Here is a 20,833-nt window from a genome sequence, read left to right as displayed (position 1 = left end):
AAATACATATATATTCATATACACATACATGAAGAAAAGGATCATTATGAGAGATTGATTGGGTCACACAACTGTGGAGGCTGAAGATTCCTGTGACGCACGTTCGGCAAGCTAGAAGCAGTCTGTTTTGTCACCTATCCGGGCATCCTGCAGACCAGTCAAGTTGATGAATACAGGCAACCATCACACCTTCTATATGCTTATGTATATACTATATACATGTACTAAGGGTTAACAAATTATGTATACTATAAAAACATATCCAGAAATGTACGTTGAAAATATCAGTTTGGATGTGGCCACACGTGCATTTGTACCTCTTCTAACAGGGATTATCTTGAGCACCTTCTGGGATACTCATGCTCCCCTCCCTCAGTTTGAAAACAATTGGTTGAGGGGCGCCTGGGTGGCTCAGTCGGTTGAGCGTCCGACTCTTGATCTTGGCTCAGGCCATGACCTCAAGGCTCCTGAGATCGAGCCCCACATCACGCTCTGTGTAAACAGTGTGGAGCCTCTTGTGACTCTGTGTCTCCCTCTCTCTCTCATTTCCTTCCCTCCCTCTCTCTCTCTCTCTCTCTCTCAAAATAAATAAGTAAACATTCTTCTAAAACATGATCCTTTAAAAAACAAACTTTGGGTTATTTCAAATCTACATGCTTTCAAATATTTTTGCTATTTTCCACCCACGTCATACTTTAGAAGATGTAGCTGTTTTCATTTCATTTCACTTTAAAAAAAAAAGAAAGTAAAACATAATAATTTGTTACCTTTTACAGAAAATGAAATCCTGATAATCAAATGAGAAGGGGAAATGGGGGGGGGGTTGATTTTCTTTTTTCTTTTCTTTTTTTTTTTTTTAACTCTGTGTTTGTGAATATATAGAAAACTCCCAGTCTTCTTTGCAGTTGCGATTCTAAAACAGTCTTCTTATGCCACGGGCACAAGTCTGGACTGGAGCTAGGTTGAGTGACATACTCAAAGGTTCCCATTCCACTGAATCCACACATCAGTAGATCAAATATAGCCCATGGGCTACAGTTTCCAGTCTCCTCCTTAAGCTGCTGAGGAAGCCACGTTTTGCAGATAATGGAGACAACAACCCTTGTGTAACAAAAGGGTCTCATTTTTATTTATTTATTTGGTTGGCAAACTTCAAAATGTGTTGCGGGGCACCTGAGTGGCTCGGTCAGTTAAGCGTCCGACTTTGGCTCAGGTCATGATCTCACCGTTTTTGAGTTCGAGCCCTGCATCGGACTCTGAGGTGACAGCTAGGAGCCTAGAGCCTGATTTGGATTCTGTGTCTCCCTCTCCCTCTGTCCCTCCCCCACTTCCTCCCTCTCTCTCTCTCTCTCTCTCTCTCTCTCTCAAAAATAAAATAAAAACATAAAAAAATTTTCAAAATAGGTTTCATGTTCTTAATCAAATGCTATCAAATGTAATTGGACATCTCAATAAATTCAGCGCAATCATGATGACTATTGCTTTCTGAACTCATCCCAGATACCTATGCTTCTTGAGTTCACGTGTAAATTCCACCTGTTCTTGCTCCCTGTCTCCTTACAGCTCCAACTCTGCAGGCTTCTCTTGTTATAAGAGTCCTTGCAGACAGTGTGTCTGATTACAGGACTTCTTCCACCAGCCTGAAATCTGTACCTTCCCAAGTGACCATAGCTTAGAAAACACATGCCACCTTACCGTAAGTTGTCATGCATCAGCCTCAAAGGAGAATGCGAAAGGTGCTCCTATATGAAGAGTGCAAGGGGCTGTTCCTTAATTTGGTTATTGATCAAATTCTTGGTTCTATCTGCCTGTCGGGTATAATAACCAATATGTGAATGTGGGGTAGGTAAACTATCACTGAGGACTAATCCTCAGAATATTCATGTAACAGCCCAGAAGATACCAGTATTTGAGTAGAAAACTCATGGCCCCAAGCAGAAAGCCTTATCCAGGTGACAGTAAGTCCATGAAGGCATTGAAAACTGAACTTACGTGTATGCAAAGTGAATCTGTTTCTACCTGGAGATTAATAGATACTCTGGATTCTGATTACACATGACTCAGTCTCCAATTCTAACGCACAATCTCTAACACCTCATTTCACTCTGTGCCTTGGAATTTCAATGAGAGTTCCTTAACATGACTGTAATGCCAGAAAGCCGGAATGAGCACAGGCCAACCCCTAAAATGAAGATAACAGCAAAAGGAACAAAAAGCAATGCACATCTCGCCAGAAATAATCATGTATCCTTAAAACCAACTCTTTAAAGGTTAAAGTTTCTGTTGCGTGAATTACAAAGATCCTAGTTCCAATTTTCACTTATTTTTACTTTGCCAGGTTTGGTCTCAAATTGCATGGTATTGATGCAAACACACTAAGGGACCTAACGTGAAATTCAAGCATCATAAGCAACAAGCAAAAAAGAACGAAATCAAAAACAAAACACAAAAAACAACAAACAAAACCCTCATGATCCATTCCCTGAATTTCTAGAACACGTAAACAGTAAGCAATTATAAAGCCAGAGAAGGGCACCTGGGTGGCTGTCGGCTGCGTGTCCAACTCTGGATTTCAGCTCATGGGATCCAAGAGCCGTGGGATCAAGCCCTGTATCGGGCTTTGCTGAGCATGGAACCTGCTTGAAATTCTCTCTTTCTTTCTCCTCCCTTTGCCCCACTTCCTGCTCGTTCTCTCTCTCTCTCTCTTTCTCTCTCTCTCTCTAAATAAAAATTAAAAAGTTAAGTTAAAAAAACAAAAGCTAGAGAATCCTCTCTACATAGTAAAACTTAGTCCTGCTGGGAACTTCCACACATCTCTACACCCCACCTGACAAATTAAAGACCTAGAACCTCGATGTAAAATCCTACAATGGGCAAGAAAGACGCACAATTGGGTGTCATTGGTGTCACTGAGATGTATAGGTTCTTAGGACTAATAAATTGGAACTTTGACAGACGTATTTTGGTATTTTCCTCTCTTCAGTAGAGTACTATGTTCAGAATCAAAAACCCTCCAAAAAGTATTTTATATTTGTCAATTTTGGAACTTTTGTAGTAAATAAAGTACCTCTTTATATACAAAGAGCAGACTCTTTGAAGGGAGTCCGTTTACAGTGGGCCCCAGCCATGAGATGGGGAGACTGTCTACTGAAAAACATATTGTATCTGTAAAAAGCTATGCCCATAGTTTTTAAGAACCAACGGACTTGTGAGTCTGTTCTGCACCATCTACAGGTCTTCTATGTCTGAATGGCATTGATAACCAGGCTCCCCTTCCCACAATGCAATGGTGAGTAAACTAAGTATAACATAACCAAGCAGGAGCTAACACGAGTGGGATCAAGTAGGTCCAAGCAAGGCCAGTGGCTGCATTTCAGGTGGCATGATCCAATATCAGAATATGCGCCTCTCCACGCCAAGATACAAAGGGCAGGCAAGCCATTTTGTTCAGTGAAATGGGGTCTTTCCTCCTCAAAGGGAGACTATACCATGGGGTAAATACGTTATAGGGTCGGGGTTTCAAGGAAGAAAAAGGAGGCTTTTCCTAAGTGCTAGAAAACAGGGTGATTTAGAAATATGTGAAAAGCCTAAAAGAACCTGGCTGACTCTTCCCTGACGGAGGAGGAGAGCCACAAATAAGGTAATAAAATTCCAATTTCATGCAGTCGATGCTAGAGAACGGAAAGATTTTCTATTTCTGCTGTGGGTCACCACGGGGCGGTTTCGAGAGCCATCACCATGGAGTTCACCCAACACAACAGGAACAACAATGAAGAATTGGAATGTCAGTACTGCAAATCCTTCACGGTAGCTCTTTATATGTGTTATTTGCTTAAGATATCTTTCTTTCTTCTCTGGGCAATTTTGATAAGTAAATGGCTCGTTTCTCGTAAGTTTCTTCTATGGCTACCTAAGAGCTTGATAAGAAATGAAGAGGGAACCTGGGTGGCTCAGTCAGTTAAGCATCTGACTCTTGATTGTGGCTCAAGTCACGATCTCATGGTTGTGAGATCGAGCCCTGCATCAGACTCTGTACCAAGCATGGAGCCTGCTTGGGTTTCTCTCTCTCTCTCTCTCTCTCTCTCTCTCTCTCTCTCTCTCTCTCTCTCTTTCTCTCTACCCTGCCCTCACTCATGTCTCTCTCTCAAAATAAATACACATTAAAAAAATACAATCTCAAAGAAAAAAGAACAAATGAAGAAATGTAAATCTCCTCCTTACTAACCAAAGTGCTTTAAATATATAGCACATGTTCCATAAATACTTATGGAATCAAACTTTACATAATCAACACCTGTTTGAGGCAAATACATGAAAAAGTTATTCATCAGGATCCCGGACACATCGACTGTTTGACTTTGAAAGAGATTTGCTCCCGCTCTAGTCTGAAGAAGGTTGAACTCATGAATATTTATATAAGTAGCACTTATTAGGGGGAAAAAAATCTACACAGAGAGCAGATGACAGGGGCTCTCAAAATCCTTACCCTTCCCTCCCTCCACAATCTCCCACACAGATTGCATCTCACACTTCTAACCCGCTGACTTTCTAACCTCCCTCCCTGTGACATTGAGCGTGGATTTTCTCTCACAACTCCAATCCAGCCTTCTTGAGGTGTAGGGCACTGACCACCGGGGAGAGAGAGCTAAGGACGGCCCAGGCCCTGTGTAGCTTGGGTTCCATCCACTGATGGTCTCTACCAGGTAGATGTGTTGCTTGTGATGCAGGAGGCAGACAGGGGGCACACAGCGTGAGCTTCTGCTGCTTCCTTGCATTGCCAGGAAGAGCCATGGAATGTTTAGATTTTTCTGTAGCACGAGAAATAAAGAACCCAGGGTCTGGTCCTTAGCATTGTGAATGTGAAGAAGCAGGACCAGAGCCCCTGTTTCACGGTTTGGATCCTGTCTGAGGTGGGAGAGTCCAGAAACAGACATCTGCATGGCAGATTCCCCACAGAGGTGCAGATGAGCCACTGTGATGGGCAGTTCCTGGCACCGTTCTGACTTAGTCCTGGAAGCCCCGCCAAGACTTTGTTTCAGGCCCTCTGACTATTTGGTAAGCACCTCATTAAACATCTTCTGCTTAAACTAGCTACCAAAACTCTTCTCTTCGTGTCTTTTTTCCTTCTATGTTTTCTTTGATGTTCAATAGTTAGGCAAGCTAAAGGGGAAAAAAAAGATGTGTCTAAGAAACTCTAAGCATTATATGTCAAGACCTAAGCATGGACAACCATAGCACAGAATTTTTACAATGACTCATAAAAGAGGAAGGATGGGGCATATGAAGTAATGACGTCCCTGCTACACAGGACCCAATAAGCCTTTCCAGGGACCAGGAGAGGAACACGGAGCAGAGGGCAAGACAGAAAGTATCCAGGGGCTCCTGGGTAGCTCAGTCGGTAAGCATCCAACTCTCGATTTCGGCTCAGGTCACGATCTCACGGTTCATGGGTTCAAGCCCCATGCCGGGCTCTGCGTTGATGGCACAGGGCATGCTTGGCATTCTCTCTATCTCTCCCTCTCTCTCTGCTCTTCCCCTGCTCTCTCTCTTTCTCTCTCTCTCTCAAAATAAATAAAAATTAAGAAAAAAAAAGAAAGTACCCAGACTCAAAGTTCCTCACTCACTACTCAGAAGGTCAAACAGCAACAATAAAAACCTGTGGGAGAGGGGCGCCTGGGTGGCGCAGTCGGTTAAGCGTCCGACTTCAGCCAGGTCACGATCTCGCGGTCCGGGAGTTCGAGCCCCGCGTCGGGCTCTGGGCTGATGGCTCGGAGCCTGGAGCCTGTTTCCGATTCTGTGTCTCCCTCTCTCTCTGCCCCTCCCCCGTTCATGCTCTGTCTCTCTCTCTGTCCCAAAAATAAATAAAAAACGTTGAAAAAAAAAAAATTTAAAAAAAAAAAAAAAAAAAACCTGTGGGAGAAAAAACTACCCGGACAGTTCAGGCCTGAATTCACAAATATCAGGGCTGATGCCTCTCCTCTCCTAACCTAGGATGACAGCAAGCATCTTAGAAAAGCGCCACCTTGAACACGAAAAAGTTAGAGTAGCAATAGTTGAGCACAGGTAGGCATAAGGGCAACTACTATGTTCTACACTAGTGTGATACAGGAAAAGTAATCAAGAGTTCTTGACCCTTTCCACCATTTGGGAAAAATAGTAATATGGGAGTTGGGGGGTGGTAGGTAAGCAGAAAGATTTCTGAGGTCAAGAGAGGGATAGCTGCCAAGGGGAGAGTTTTGCAGTTAAAGGCAAAGGCCAATTAACACCATGCCACCCCCGAGGCCAGTTGGGTCAACCACACATCAGTGGATGCCAGGTCAGGAAGTTCAGGGAACAGGCACACCAAGTTTCCACAGTAACAGAGACTGGTGCCCAAAGTCCAAACAGGACGAGAAAATTCAAGTAGATGCCAACAAGACCATGTATGATTTTCCTGATGCCAGAATCATACATAACCTCTTCTGTGAAAATAGATTTGTTTCTATTTTCTAGAAGTAGAACTTTCTAAAGATAGATTCTTTTCTATTTTCTAGAAAACATTTGAATTGAGCTAAGTCACGGATTGGACCGAGAATATATGACTAGGAAAGAGTAAGTGGTCAGGTCAAGGCAGACTGGGAGACTCAAGGACACTGTGTGCTTAATTACAGAAAACACAATTTTCTTGTAGAAAAACCCATCAGTCATTATGTGTAAATTTTGACCCTACTCTAAGAGCTAGAATTTATTGAGTGTTGGCCAAGCGCCAGTCATTGCCTAGTTAAATGCAATAAACATTATTTCATTTAGATCTTGGTGTGGCCAAATAGCTTCATTTTCTAGGTAAGGAAACTGAATCTCACAAATATTAAATAACTTATCCAAGGATGCACAAAATTATATATATGACAAAGATATGCTAAAACCGTGATCTACAGCCAAACAGTATTTCACAAAATACCTCAATGAAGAGTCAGTTACTTCAAATGTTTCCTTCTTTCTTCATCTATCCACCAGTCAGATACCGCAGAGACAGATCGGAAGGTTATGGGTTGGAAAGAAAAAGAAAATTCAGCTCATGAAAAGCTATTTTCTTCCCATACCTGGAGTTTGCTTTTTTGGCCTTTTTCTTCCTTTTTTTTTTTTTTTTTTAATTTTTTTTTTTTAACGTTTATTTATTTTTGAGACAGAGAGAGACAGAGCATGAACGGGGGAGGGTCAGAGAGAGGGAGACACAGAATCTGAAACAGGCTCCAGGCTCTGAGCTGTCAGCACAGAGCCTGACGCGGGGCTCGAAATCACGGACCGCGAGATCATGACCTGAGCCGAAGTCGGCCGCTTAAGAGACTGAGCTACCCAGGCGCCCCTTTTGGCCTTTTTCTTAACAATACTTCCAACTTAGGAGACACCAACACTACATAGACAAAGAAAAAAGGAAAAGAATGCAGGTATTTGGATCTGGACAGATGGCAATTGCTGTTAGACACTTCTCACACCTCCTTCCTAGACCCAATTCACTCCGTGGCTATTTTGCATAAAAAAGGCTGGCTACCAGATATTCTTCAACTCTTAGTCCTGAAGCAAGAATTGTGAAATCAATGTACACGTTATTTTAACAATTCTAATGCAACATGGTTTTTGGTGGGTCATAAAACTGAATCTAAAAGAACTTGCCGGTAGCATTTCCTTTTCCTGCCGCCCCTTAGGCCCGGACACATTGTTTTCCGAGATTCTCCGTTAGAACCTACAGAATCATTTCTAGCCCTTCACAATTCAGAAAGTCATTGCTCCCCGCCCCCGAATCAGACCACACAGGTTTACGGAAGAGACGCCATGCGGGACACTCTTGCCCCGCCCTGTCGCCCAGATTCCATTCTCTCATTCTGTGCCCCTCAGGCCATCCCTGAAACTCAGGAGGCGGGCGGGGGCTCCAGCTGCCAGCTCTGACTCGGAGAGCTAGAGTTGGCTCAGGCCTGACTGGGAGCCCAGAAGCCCAGCTTCCCCAGCCAAGCAGGGCCTGACTTCTTTGCTGAGAGCTTCTGCGGCACAGCCAAAGCCACTGAACCGGGTTCTGGATGGTTGTCTCCATAACTTGTGTCTCCATAACAGTCTCCATAACTGTCAGACGGCTGAGCTGGGAACCCCTCCCAGAGGACCAAAAGCATATTCCACCCGGCTTCTATGCCTCTTTCTGCGTTTATTTTAGCATTCAAAAAACCAGGAATTCCTAAGCATGTCTTATTTGCTTATGTATAGCCCTAATGCAGAGTCTGCAATACAATAAGCACTCACACAATGTTTATTTGAATGAATGAATGAATGAATGAATGAATGAATGGTAGAAGCAATCAAAAAAGCACGCATAATTATGTAAAAATACATTTAATTTAAAAATAGCTTTTCTTCAACCTGCCATCACTGCCCAGTGCCAAGGAATGATGCCCAGTGCTTCCCAAACTTCAATCTACCTAAGAGTCACCTAGAGATCTTATTATAATACAGGTTTGACTCACTAGGTCTGTGACCGTGCCTGAGTTTCCGCATGCCTAAAAAAATCTCCCAAGTGATTCTGTTGGCTTAGATCACATTTTGAGTAGCAATATACTAATCAGCATCAACTGATTGATTATACCATTATTAAAATATTATTGAATGTCTCAGGTAAGACTAACTTAACCTATGATTAATAAAATAACCTATGTGTCTGGGCACACAATAGCAATCAATAAAAAAAATTAAATCATAATTTCATCAGGGGGCGCCTGGGTGGCTCAGTTGGTTGAGCATCCGACTTCAGCTCAGATCACGATCTCATGGTTCACGGGTTCGAGCCCCACATGGGGCTCTGTGCAGACAGCTCAGAGCCTGGAGCCTGCTTTGGATTCTGTGTCTCCCTCTCTCTGCCCCTTCCCCAGCGCTCTCTCTCTCTCTCTCTCAAAAATAAATAAACATTTTTAAAAATCCTTTAAAAAATAATAATAATAATTTCATCAGGAAGAGAGTAAATTTAGTTTATAAATGGGACAAGGAAATGGACCCAGTAATTCAAGAAGAGAGTTTACATGGAAAGTCTTCTCATTACTATGATACCTGTCAAATCTTCACTTTTAAAAAGTCTTCAGACTAAGGTATAATTCTTTCAAACTTCTTTGCAAACTTCAGTTTTAGGAAAATGGAAAAAATAGTGAAAACCTGATCATTATCCCAGAAGAGTTTTTAAATGTTAACATTTGTCATTGATAAAGACAATATATTCCCATCGATAATTTAAAAGCGTGACTCTGGAGGAAGATACCCATTTGTTTACAGTGGCCTTAGAACACTCTAGAACATAGTATGGTACACACTGGCTTCTAGAAATTAAATAATCACAGGAAAGCCTCTGCTTAAACTTTATATCCTGGCAACAAATATGTAAAATCATGGCCATGTACCTGATTAAGAGCTAGCATGTAAGTGAGAACCTTAATATGACTTAGCTAATAAACATATAACCTAAAACACAGATAACTGAGTTGGTGGTATTCCCAAGTTCCTAACACAACCGTCAGCAACCATCCATGCAAGGCCTTCATCTTGTTTTACTTTATTTTTCCTTATTCTCAATCTCCACTCCCAATCCACCCCTCCATCTGTAGGAAAGCACTATAATGTGTTTAACATTTTTCTTGAACGACTTAGGTATATTTGAAATACAGTGCTGTTTTGTTGTGTGTTTGTTTTAAATTTGCCTAAGTAAACTATGTTATAGGTCCTGTTACCTCACATTTTCCTCTCAACACCATGTTTGAAAGATTTCTTTCTCTGGAAAGAGTTCCTAATACTATTTCTAATTTGTTACCTCTGTCAGTATCCACAACATTTCAGCCATTTATTTCCCTAAAGATAGATACCTAGGTTGTCAACCACACCCTGCATTACAAATAATGCTTTCTCGAACATTCTTATACATGCCTCCTCAGGGACCAGAACACAAGCTCCACATGAGTGGAATGAATGTATCATGAGACCCACACGTACTAAGTTAAACTAAGCATCTCCAGATCGTTCGCCAGATTAGCTCTTTGAGCCTATCGTCTCTGCTTTATCCATTGTTCTGGGTTTCCTCTTTCCCATAACAGTTTTAAAAATATTATAGATATTGTTCCTTGCTGGTTTTTGACTTCTCAGATAATGTTTCCTAGCCAATTCCCTATAAACTGACTTTATTGATGGTGCCCTTCATGAAGTAGAAACTTATAATTTTTAACGTAGTCAAATTTATCATTTTTTAAAAATCTTATATGCTTTGTAATTTTGGGGGTTTAACGAATAATTCTTCCACCACTCAGAATTACAGAGATAGTTTCTGATATACTCTTCATTCACTTTATAGTTTTACCTTTTATTCTTAAGCCTATAATTAATCTAAACTGTATTTTTGAGAACTAATTCTATTTTTCTCTAATAGTGCTCTGCTCACTTTCATCTAATAAAGAAACCACCCTTTTCTATTAGGTTCCCCTCCTACACACATCGGATTCTAAAGCAAACATGGACTTTTTTGGAGCACTTATTCCAGTCCACAGATCTATTTACATGTTTCTGCACCATCCTGTGTCATTTTTACAGATTTGTAGTCATCTTACCTTTCAAGATTTACTTACATTTTTCTGAAATAAACTCAACCACATTATGACATTTTTTAGTTACTAGATTCAATTTACTAGCACTTGGTAAGAATTTTTGTACCTCTTTTCATATGTGAGAGCCATGGAAAATTATTCTTCCTTGAACTATTCATAGCGGATATGACTCCCCTCTTTTCCCTGGCTAACAAAAGAGAGACTATAACCGAGATAGAGCCCTCGATGTCAAGGGAAAATAAGTATCTCTCTGACCCTAGAAGTTGAATTACAATTGATTTCATCCAGTCAAAGCAATTCAGCTCACCGCCACCAGTGATTTCTCTGGGTATCAGTGTAGGACCCGTTTCTGGTGAAGAGACATAAAAGGACATGTGCGTGGGACCTTCCCTTCTTCTTGGACAAGTAGCTACGCTTGGGGAAAGCCTCACCCTGCCTCTTCCTTTCCTCGTGAAGTGTGAGATTGTGAGGCTCCAAGATACAGTATGAAGTAACAACCATGAAGATAAAAAGGCAATAATGAAGATAGTTAGAGAAGGCAGCGAGAAAGAAACCAGGCATCGACGGCATCAGCAAGTAAGTGAATCCATTCTGTCAACCATAAGCCCTATCGTTTTTGTTACGTAAGAAAAATAAACCACTATTTGTTTAAGGATGGCTGTCTTTTGTGACTTGAAACTGAATCCTAAATGATACACTTTGTCTTATTGTAGGTTTTCCCAGAGGCAGACCCTAAGATAAGGACTGAAGATGTAAAAACCCTATGTAAAATATGTATTAACAAAGTACAAAGGTATGCAAAAAGGACAATATATCAAGATGAAATCTGGTTTATTCTAGTAAGATGGGCTGCTGATTGAACATTTGAAAATCAATGTAATTCACGACATCAAAAGATTGAATTAGAAGATCACATGATCATCTCAGTAGATGCAGGAAAATGATTTTATTAAATCAAACATCTATTCATGACTTTAGAAATGCTACTATACTAGAAATGGACAGGGAGAGCTTACTGTATAAAAAAAATCTGTGAATCCTGCTGCAAAATTATACTGAATGGCAAAATTCTGGAAGCTTTACCTCTGAGAATGAAGACAAGATATGAATGTCTACTGCCATTCTTTTTTCTTCATATAGATTTTTTTCAGTTTATTTATTTTGAGAGAGAGGGAGAGAGGGTGCACATGAGTGGGGAAGGGGTAGAGAGAGAGGGAGGGAGAGAATCCCAAGCAGGCTCCACACTGTCAGCCCAGAGCTCAATGTGGGCTCAAACCTACAAACCGTGAGATTATGAATTGAGTCGAAACCAAGAATCAGACACTTAACTGACTGAGCCACCCAGGCACCCCTTCTGCCACCACTTAATCTCCACTGTCCTAGCTACGACCATAGGGCACGGCAAGAAAAACATGATAAAAAAGACTGGAAGAAGAAAACCAAAACGGTTACTTTTTCCTACTTGGCATAATAAGTACATTAAACAATCAAAAAAGACTCTGCAGGTAAACTTCTAGAATGAATACAAGAAGTCAGAGCAATCACCATATTCAAAATCTGTTTCAGGTCTAAAAACTAGTAACAAACAGAATTTAAATCCTTAAAACTGAAAGAACATCTATAGTAAGATGTTCGAGTCACCCAATGGCTTGGAGTAAATCTAATGAGAATGACGCAAAATCCTACAAAATACTACTGAGTGAAATTAAAGAAGACCTAAGTAAGTAGTAAGATGTGGTATGTTCATGGCTGGTGAACGAATGCTGGAAAGCTAGCCATTTTCCTTGGCTGGCCTATAGATTCAATAAAATTCCAAACAAAATCCCAACAGGGGTGTGTGTGGAAACGGGCTAGCTTAAATGTTATATGGAAACTAAAAAAAAAAAAAAAAAAAAAAAAAAAAAAAAAGATTAATAATAGCCAGGACTTCTTGCAACAAACAAACTGGATAACTTCTATGACTGGATACAAAGCTATTTTAATGAAAACAGCTATGTATTCGTGCAAAAGTAGACAAAGAAACCAGTTTAAGAACAGAGAGCACCAGAGTAAGGCAGCAAAACAGGAAGCCCCAGACCCTGTTTTCCCCCACAGAAATGGTTCAACAACAGTACATGCACCGATTGTCTTTTGTGAGAAACCTAGAAACCAATTAAGAAAACACTGTACCCCACAAAAGCACAAAACCAGCCACCCTGGAGCCAGTAGGAAAATTCATGGCACTCGCTCACCTCGATTCTTCCCTCTACTCAACATGGCACCATCAGGAGAAAACTCCCAGCTCCCTTCTGAGGAGTAAAAGAGAAGACCGACACATATTATTGTCTAACATTCCAACTTATGGAGGAGCTGCCTGAGGGACCGGTTTCCACCATTTGAGCACTGACAGGAAAGAGCACCAAATCTGGGACCAAGGGAAAAAGGGTTCACGGCACTCACTTGCCATATTCCCTTCCCTAGCGCAGTGTGGAATGCGGGAGAAAATCACCCAATTCCCAGCTTCTCCTGGGAAGTGAAAGAGTAAAACATAGGTCCAACATACTGTCCTTTCTGGGGGCTTCCAGCAGGACCTGTATTGGTCTCCTGTGTCAGAGAGCTGATAGGACAAAACGTACTCTAGATACCCGGGCGATGCTGAATGACAAAAAGAGCTGGCCAGCCCGACGATGTTCCTGAGGACCTGTGGTAGAGTTGTCAAGATGATCCAGCTCCATGGCCACTCCCTGAGGAAACAGAAGAGCAGAGCATGTGTCCCAAATTCTGACTCAAGGCTGAAAGGAAAAAAAAAACCAAAAAGAAACGACCAACCAAAAATACCATATCTAGCAAAACTTCACTTCAGAAATGAAGGAAAATAAAGGTGAGGGAGTTCATCATCACTAAACTTGCCTTAGAAGAAATGCAGTTTTGGGGCACCCGGGTGGCTCAGTGGGTTAAGTATCTGACTGCAGCTCAGGTCATGATCTCGTGGTTGGTGAGTTCGAGCCCCACATCAGGCTCTCTGCTATAAGTATGGAGCCCACTTAAGATCCTCTGTCTTCCTCTCTCTCTGCCCTTCCTCCACTCATTCTCTCTACCCCCTTTCTCTCTCTCTCAAAAATACATAAACATTAACAAAATTTGTTCTAAAGAAATGCAATTTCATCTTCATTGATTCACCCAAGAAAAATGTGTACCTATGTGCACCAAAAGTCACAGAAAAAAAATAATTTCTGTGGCAACATTATTTAGAATGGTTGACATCTGGGGGAAAAAAATCAAACGTCTATAAAGAGTAAAATGAATAAGCTATAGTTTATATAACAGGATAATATACAGCAATAAAAATGGACAAATTATTGCTACACACAGCATCACAGATGAACCTCGTAAATGTTAACATTAGGTTTCAATAGCCAGACACAAAAGAGTAATTTATGATTCCATTTTCATAAAACTTGAAAACAGCTGAAACTATGCTATGATACTTAAACTCAGTGGTTACATTTGTAAGTAAGGGTGACAGGAAGAAATTATAACACAAGGAGAATTTCTGGAGTTTGGTTATATCCTAGTTCTCAGTCTGAGTGGTAGCTACAGGGGTCAATTTTGTCATAAGTCATCAAGATACAAACTTAGGATGTGTGCATTTTCCTCTAAGCGTGTTAAGAAAAAGGCATGTACTAAAAAGTATCTCTGTTTCTACTGAGAGGAGTCAGTCTGCTTGGTGATCCTATCTGCCGTCTGACCCAGGATAACCACTTTTTTCTTTTTATTGGACCCACTCTGTGTTTTGATGCTTTATGCTTTTTAATTAAGTTTTTTTTTTATTTTGATATACAGTTGACACTTGCATAACATGGGAATCAGGGTGCTGCTCCAAAGTAGTCAATATTCCACATATAACTTTCGACTCCCTCAAAACTTAACTACTAATAGCCTACTGTTAGCCAGAAGCCTTACCAATAAACAGTTGATTCACGTGTATTTTGTATTTTACATGTCTTAAATACTGTATTTTTTTATAATAAAGTAAGCTAGAGAATAGGAAATGTTATTTAGAGAATCGGAAGAGAAAATACATTTACAGCACTGCACTTACAAAAACAAAAACAAAACATGTGGAAGTGGACCAGTGCAGTTAAAACCCATGTTGCTCAAGCATCAGCTGTAATTTTAATTAGCATGCAGTTATAAGAAATAATATAGCAACGTCTCAAGATCCCCTTACCTACCTTCCTCCAACGGTAATATTTCGCAAAACTATAGTACAACATCACAACCAGGAGCGTGATGATAATATCACCAAGATAAAGAACACTCCATCACCACAAGGATCTCTCCCATTGACTTTTATAAATACATCTCCTTCCCTCCCATCTCAACCCCTAGCGCCACCAACCTCTTCTTCATTTCTATAGTTTTGTCATTTCAATAACGTTAGATAAATGGAATCATACATTATGGAACCTGTTGGGATTAGCTTTATTCACTCAGCCTAAGTCTCTGGAGATTCATCCGGATCATTGTCTACCAATAGTTCTTTCCCTTTTACTGTAGCGGAGTATTCCACAGTGTGGATATCCCACAGTTTATGAACCATGTACCTGTTGTTTCCAGGTTGGGACTGTTATAGAGAAAATTGCAATACACATGTGTACACAGGTGAACATAAGTCTTCATTTATCTGGTTCCAAGGGACAAGAGTGCAATGGCTGTGTCATATGCTGGGTGCATGAGTAGTTTTCTAAAGAAACTGCCAAACTATTTCCCAGAGTGGTTGGACCATGTCACGTTCCCATCAGGAATGTACAAGTAACCCAGTTTCTCCCGCCTCTCATCGGGCTATGATGTTGTCATTAGTTTTTATCTGAGCCATTCCGATAGGTGTGCAGTGATATTATCCTCGTGGTTCTGGTTTGAATTCCCCTGTTGTCTACTGATGTTGAATATCTTTTCATGTGCTTCATTTGCCATCTGTGTATCTTCAGTGAAACGTCTAGACCTTTTGCCCGTGTGATAATTGGACTGCTTGCTTTTATACCGTTGAGTTTGGAGACGCCTTTATAGACCCAGGGAACCAACCTTTTGTCTGATGTGCGGTTCACCGGTCCTTTGTCACATACACGGGTTTTCTTCCCCTCGGTACCTTCTTTTAATCTTTCTAACAGTCTTTCACAGAGCAAACTTTTCAATTTTCATAAAGACCGATTTATCAGTTTTTCCTTTTATAGACTGTGTCTTAGAGTCAAATCTAAAACCGTTGGCCCGGCCCTGGATCTTGAAATCTTTCTCTTATATTTTCTCCTAAAACTTGTTTCAGTTTTCTGGTTTATGTCTAAGTCTGTAATTCATTTTAACTTTTTCTTCAAGTGTGAGGTCTAGGTTCAAGGTTTATTTTTTTTTTAACTTAACGGATGTGCAATTGATCCAGCACAATTTGGTGAAAATTCTGTTTTAGGTCTATGAACTTGCTCTGGCATGTTTGTAAAGACTCGGTCAGGCATGTTTGTGCGCATGTCTGGGTACTCTATGCTGTTCCAGTGATCTGTATGCCTATCCTACCCCTAACAGCACATAATAATGATTATCGTAGCTACACAGTAACACTTGAGATTGGGGCGATGGATTCCTGCCACTCTCTTCTTTTTCAAAAGCATTCTAGATACTCTAGTTCCTTTTTCTTTCCATAAAAGTTTTATAGACTCTTGGCCCAACCTACAAAAAAATATATATATCATTGGCATTTAGACAGGATTTCTATTAAAGCTGTTTATCAATTTGGGGAGATCTTGCATCATCATTTGGTTGAGCCTTCCAATACCGAAACACAGATTTTTCTCCGCTTTGGTAGATCTGTAACTTCTTTCACCAGTATTGTGCACTTTTCAGCACACGAATCCTGTACAAGTTTTGTTTGATCTCTGCTAAAGCATTTGATCCTGGTGAGCAATTGTAGATGGTATTTTAATTTCAGTGTCTCTATGTGTTCTTTGCTAGTATATAGACATATAATTGATTTCATATGTTTATCTTGTATCCTGCCACGATGCTGAACTTAGCTTTTAAGTCTTCTATTTTACTTATTTGTTCCCATTCTTTTCTCACTTTTGAATGCTGAAGTCCTTAGAATATAAAATGTGCTGCTTTTGTAATATAAGTATCATAAAAAACTATCTGTGAACTTCTTGAAGTCTAATTCACTGGCCACTGACTGATTATTTCCAGGTATGTTTTATTGTGTGGAGGATGTGATCTCTACTTTAATGACACTTTACCGGCAGAAACTCACTGTAACCTGATTTATGCTGTTTGCATGATTTTACATTTTCTCCTAAAGCACTCCAGGGGTAGTATTGTCTTAGGACTGATTTTTATGTCCATTAAGAATGTACAGGTGCATTATAGTGTACTCATAATTAAGCATTCTTTGAGAAGTATTTTTCTTCCATAAAAAGAATTTTTTTTCCTTCTACACTGGTGAGTTAACAAAAGACTAGAAAAAATGCCATAAGTTTTCTAGTCCATTTTGCACTCAGGGTATAGATCCTTGAAGGCGTAAACTTTAAGCACCTCCGAATTCAAAATTCCTACTTCATTTGACATGTTTGGCTTCATCATTTACACCAAGTCCTTTGGTTAATAAGACTAGTATCCCATCTCTAAGGTAACTACACATCAACTCATATTGTTTCTCTGGTTTTCAGCATCACCACCTACCTCCGTTTTGGATTCCTAATGATTACCTTTACTTTCTTAGAGCTCAGTTACATATTTAGGATGATTTGTTACACACTTCCGGATGATTCAGCATTTTTTTTTTGTAATATGAACATCTTAATTCTATTAAGATAGATGGAAAGTGAAATATTATTGTTTTGATTACACTATTAAATTCTTGTAATTAACATTTTACTTAGAATTTATCATCTAGGCTCCTAACTAAAATAGGCTTATAATTTTATTTGGCTTTGTAACCAAGATTACAGGAGCTTCTAAATGAGTTGGGTGGCTTAACTTTTTCTATTTTCTGGAACAATCTGCATATTATGGAGACTCTACCACTCAATTTCTTGGTAAAAGTCTCTTACTAAGTATTTTGGATATGAAACTTTAATAGCAGGAGGTCTTAAATCTCCAATGCAGTCGGTGTTTTTTAATGACTATCAGTCTATTCATATTCTCCTTCCTCATATCAGCTTTGCCATTTTCAAAAATCACTCATTTCCCCTTTTTGAACAGTATGCATATGTTTCTTCATAACATTCTCAATTATTTTAATTCTGTGCTCTCTGTAATTATGTGAAAGTTTCTCCTGTACTTCATCCTCTCTCTCTTCTCATCTAGTTTAGATCACTCTTGATGGAGGTTTGTCTCTTACAGATCTTTTCCAACCAGCTCTTGATTTTGTTCTTTACTAAAGAACTTTAGACACAGAATCATAAAGTTAATATCTTCCAGACATTTTTGTTATAAAAATGTTTTGTACAGCTATAAATTCAAAATATCAAGCAAGTCAAGAACTTATTTAAATCTAGGTAGCGCTTGAGATCAATGGGGTCTCTTCGCTATTAAGGCCAGTATTTTCACTGGGCTAGCCCTCTCTCATGCCTACTAATCACCTCAATCATGCCATATGTCTTACCCATTGTTATGATAAAGAAACCACTAGAACACTCCGAGCATGTGAGTTGTTCATACAACAGCTTTATTCCAGCAGTTACCACATCATGATGAATAGCATTTTCCATAATATAAATCATGTTCCCTCAAAAAACAAAAAACATCATTTCTCTTCCCATTGATAAAAATGAAGGCTGGGAGAGACCTCCCTGTATTTACTTTCCAGAAGAAAAGAAAGAAAAAAGAAAAGAAAAGAAAAGAAAAGAAAAGAAAAGAAAAAAGAAAGAAAGAGGGAAAGAGAGAAGAAAGAAAGGGAGAAAGAAAGAAAGAGAGGGAGGGAGGGAGAAAGAAGGAGGGAAGGAAGGAAGGAAGGAAGGAAGGAAGGAAGGAAGGAAGGAAGGAAGGAGGGAGGAGGAAGGGAGGAAGGAAGGAAGAAAAGGCTAGAAGAGACCTCCCTGTACTTACTTTCCAAAAAAGAAAGAAAGAAAGAAAGAAGCGAGCAACGTGAACCCTTTGATAGGGAAAGGAAACTAAGACCCACAGGATTTTTAAATTAAAAGTAACCAAAGACATCAAATAGCTCATTACCCTCATTTTGCAGTCGGAAGAAGTGTTGGCCAGGGACAGTGGCCATGCACCAGCTGATCTCGTGAACCAGCACTCAATAGATCACTGCTTACAGACAGATACGGAACTGAATGTTTTTTCCTTACTGGAATATGCTAGAAAAGAACCACAATTCCTAGACCCTATGGACTTGGACGTGTGAAAGAAAGAATGGAGAATGGGGAGTGCAAGAGGAATAGACCTAGAAGATTTCTACAGAGCACTTTAACAGTGCCGCGGGAGGAAGGAAACTGAGAACACTACTTAAATTACATATGATAATAAAATGGGCACCGACCTTTCTCTTCCTGTCACTTCCATAAATCAAGAGCCAAAGGTCCAATTTGTTTTTTATGACTCAAGTTGTTCTTTACGCTTCTCATTGCTCAAACAATGATATCTTTACCTGCAAGTTATCTTTGCGATTGTGGAGGGTGGGACGCAAGAAAGAAGGCAAACAGAAAAGAGGCATCCCATTTCTTTCACTAGAAAATGCTAATGAGTGCCAGTATTTCCCATCTGTCACATTTGCAATCGAGGAGGGAAAGGAAAATATGTAATGCAATGTAATTTAAACTCAGAGCCTAATCATGAGTGACCTTTCAACTCTGAAATCAGTGCTGCTGCCCACACGGTAAATGCAATTATGAGATTTGATTTCCTATATGTTGCAGGCACTGAAACTCTTTTAATTGACACTGATAGATATTTGTAATAACTTCTGTATAAGTTAAAAATCAATGCCAATTTCAACTCTCTGGGTAATTTCTTACTGAGCAGACACACATTTCACAGGTGCTGAACAATCTGCAAATGGCAACACAACAAAACAAAATAAAACAGAAAGCTGACACAGACCTCAGTTGTTCTCAACCCGGAAAAGAGCTTTCGGCCACAGGGCGGACGAAACCCACTGAGCAACCGCGTCAGAGGGAAGCCGGCTTCAGCCTTTAGGGAGATTTCCCGAATGTTACGACAGGCGGGCGCCCCTGCATCACTCCTCCCCTCAGACTAAACCACCAGCACGGTTTCGGCCTCATTCTCGTGCCCGAGACCCTTTTGTTCTGCTTCAGCTGAGACACAGCTGAGCACAGAGGAGCAGGCCTCACTCTAGCCCGACCCGGTTCCCGTGTTCAGAGACTGCACACGGTTTGCGGTGGTGACCCCGTCAACAGTGACTCGGGTGCCAGCAGCCAGGCTTTGGGGGAACCACGCTAACGGGAAAACTCAGCATACGTGCGTAGGTACCCACACACCCCTAGGAACTCGGTGAGAGGCTTGGGGTGGTGGTTCTGACTCCCACCGGGGATCTATGGGCACGTAGCTCACAACACCTGTCCTCGCCACGCAGGGACACAGGACTGTGCGGGGGGCACTCGGGATTCCAGAGCAGAGGCAAGCTGAAACGCAGCCTCGGTGGAAGAAACTACCACCGGCTCTCCAGTGCGTCCACGTAAGCTTGCCCTTCCCTTCTAAACTGCCGGCTAGAAATTTACACGCTTTCCGTACAGCAAGCACAGGCCGCAGATCCCGGAAGCTGTCGGGGCTATTATTTCCTTTTTCTTTTCCACACTGACTTCATCTGAGACTGAACCTATCAGCAGTTATGCCTGTCAGATCCAGACTTACACTTCCCATACACTTCTGAAAGTATCCCCTGTTGACATCAGGCCATCTGGAGTTGCGTCTTCTTTATGAATCCCCACGTGTACACGAGCAGACCTGGTAGTTGACGACAGCTGAACCAGTTAAGAGCTCCTTGTCCACGGGTGCAAGCCAGGTGACGTGTCTCATAATGACAAATACGAAAACAGGAATTGGCGTGCTCGTGTGAAAAAGGAAAGAATTCAAAGGTAAACCAGGTAGCCGTAGAAGTTGTATTCAGCTGGGCCGTGAACACTCTTACAAAGCTACTGGCTGATCCGATTTTCATGCTGTTTTTGTATGTATTATATACACGTCATTAGAAGACCACGAAACTCAAAAGCAGGGTAAGGGATATGTTTTTGCGCACTTTTCAC

The sequence above is a fragment of the Lynx canadensis genome, chromosome A1, assembly GCF_007474595.2.
Source record: "Lynx canadensis isolate LIC74 chromosome A1, mLynCan4.pri.v2, whole genome shotgun sequence".
Taxonomy (NCBI): Eukaryota; Metazoa; Chordata; class Mammalia; order Carnivora; family Felidae; genus Lynx; species Lynx canadensis.
Note: the sequence above shows the minus strand (reverse complement) of the source record.